The following is a 2,609-nucleotide window of genomic DNA, read 5'->3' as shown; positions in this document are numbered from 1 at the left end:
AACAAACTTTATCCGATAAACCTTGAAGGTCAACAAACTTATTCTAAATAACTTGAACATACTCTATTGGTATTTAAAATTCTCGTCTTCTTGCTTTGTGGTTTTTTGTGCCTTTATTTTTTTGTTGGTTGTACATTTGAATACCAATTTGAACCATTCTTTTTCAGTTTCATTCTGTTGATTTGTTACTAGCTTTGCTCATTCGCTGACTCTATAGATAACAATCTTTAATGTATTCACAGGCATAGTATTTGGTGTCCCATTTTTGCAGAAATGTCATTTGGGGAAGCAATCTTGCAAGGAGTTACCTGACAGCTCTAAAGATGGTATCAACCTTGTTCTCACTATAATGCTTAGTAGTTTTTACATTGCGTTATTGATAAACCATATGAAATTTAGCACATCTACTACATTTGTATGTTGAATTTAAGGTGATCTTCAAATCAAGCTAATAAAAATAAGTTAGAACTACTTGAAAATTTAAATGCACACAAATGTGACAGCACAAAAATCCACCAAAAATTGGAAATGTCTAGGCATAAAATATGAAAATCTTTAGCATGGGGTACCTAAACTTGTTCTTGGAACATGAAGTTTCATGGAGGGGCTATGGAATTATTTGGTTTTCTTTTTCTGCATACAATCTTTTGACCTGTCATCTCCTCCAGTGCATAACCTGAGAACTTTTTGTCCTTTGGTATTAGGCATCCTTATTCCCGTTAAGTTCATATATTGAAGGTCTGGTTTTGGGGTGTGTGTGGTTTATGTGGGATATGAGGGACCATATTGTTGAAGAGAGGGAGCAAATGAATATCTGATGCATCAGGGAGTGAAACGATGGAAGTTTCATGACATTAGTATTAGTAATTGAAATTCGTATTGATTCATTGTATTGTGTAATTGGAATTACAGTGTCTTGCATTGCTGAGAGTCAAGACACTAGTTCATGTACAGCATCATCGTCAAAACTAGCTCAAGATTTAAATGAGTATGTTACACACTTTTTCCTTCTTTTTTAATTTTTATTTTTAGCAAGTCTGAGACACATAAGCACTGAAGCCGAGCAGTACAGATTTAAACTAGCTCACTGTAATACGTGTATATAAACCTAAATTGACCTTCTGGTAACTAGTTTTGAGCTAAACAAAGCAGCACAAATATACTGTTGTCAATACGTGGTGATGACAAGTACCTGGAATGCTTCAATTTACAGTAGCTCTGTCCCCGGCCTTCGTAATTTTTATTTATTTATTTATTTTTTAATCTGGGCAAGATGTGTTTGAATTTCATGGCACATTGTTTTTCACATAATTTGATTAATCCATGAAAGCCTTGCCCCCCAAATCCTTTATTAGATCATGAAGAAAGCTGAAGTATTTTTATTTCTTTTCAAATTTGAGTATTGTGACATTGTTTGATTGAGCAAACCAAATAGGATGTGCTGTGAATTGAACATTTGGGTTCATGCCTTGTCTTTCAGGAGGTAATGATGCTTCTCACTCAGCTGAAGCTACAGCCCGCAGAGGATCAAGTAGTTTTGCTCGCCCTGACGTTGTATTGTGTTGTGTTGTTAATGAATGTGTTTGAATGTTAATGCTTCAATTTAGAGTTGTATTGTGTCGAATGTTAATGAATTATATGTTGTGTCGAATGTTAATGATTCAGTTAATTTGAATGATGCTTTAAAATTATAGGTTTATTATGGATTGAATGAATTATTAGGAATTACAGGTGTATTGTTTTCCTGCTTTGGCGACCAATTTATTAGTCGCAACAAATAAATAATTTTTTTTCGCAAAAAATGACAATTGCCGACCAAGAGTTTTGGTCGCAAAAAATACATCTATTGCCGACTAAAACAGCTCTTGGTCGTGGAAACTCACTTTTGCCGACCAAAAGTTTTGGTCGCGAAAAGTAACAAATGGCGACCAAAACCTTTTTTGTTCGTGGAATGTCACAATTGGCGACCAAAATTTTTGGTCGCGGAATGTCACGATTGGCGACCAAAATTTTTTGGTCGCGGAATGTCACGATTGGCGACCAAAATTTTTGGTCGGGAAAATTTCACTTTTCGCGACCAAAGTGTTTTAGCGACTAAATGAATTAGTCGCGGTAATGATATATTTCGTGACCAAAAATTTGGTCGGCAAATCCGACTTTTCCCGACCAACCAAAATTTTGGTCGCGAATTACTTTTGCCGACCCTCAATTGGCGACCAAAGTAGCGACCAAAAAAATTGGTCGCGGCTAACTTTTACCGACCAAAAATGGGCTTTTAGCGACCAATTTTTTGGTCGGCAAAAGTGTTAATTCTTGTAGTGCTTTCTCATGACAAAATCACCCTCCGTAGCCATAAACACAAAATTCCATATTTGGAAATCACAAAAAAAAAAAAAAAAAAAAAAAACGAACACTCTCAAACTCAGATTTGGAAATTGGAAAAAAAAAATATTCATAAACTAACGAACCCAAATTCTACCAACAATACTATGGCAAAAAAAAAAAAAAAAGAAAAAAAAAGAAAAGAAAAGAAGAAGAAGTAAAAGAAACCACACACCCATAAATATAAACCTACAAAACCAAGTGAAAAGGCTAATTGCTTGTTATGT

The 2,609-nt window shown here is 34.8% G+C and overlaps 1 long non-coding RNA gene across 1 annotated transcript; it reads left to right on the top strand.

Moving 5' to 3' along the window:
- The first annotated feature begins 225 nt into the window (after window positions 1-225).
- Window positions 226-1,695, top strand: LOC145813874 (uncharacterized). Its single transcript, XR_014357274.1, has 3 exons — window positions 226-326; window positions 913-988; window positions 1,481-1,695. It is a non-coding gene; the product is annotated as an uncharacterized LOC145813874 (long non-coding RNA).
- The last annotated feature ends 914 nt before the right edge of the window (window positions 1,696-2,609 follow it).

This window comes from Camellia sinensis, chromosome 15, assembly GCF_055761805.1.
Source record: "Camellia sinensis isolate YWXY chromosome 15, ASM5576180v1, whole genome shotgun sequence".
Classification (NCBI taxonomy): domain Eukaryota; kingdom Viridiplantae; phylum Streptophyta; class Magnoliopsida; order Ericales; family Theaceae; genus Camellia; species Camellia sinensis.
Note: the sequence above shows the minus strand (reverse complement) of the source record. Positions and strands in the feature narration are given on the sequence as shown.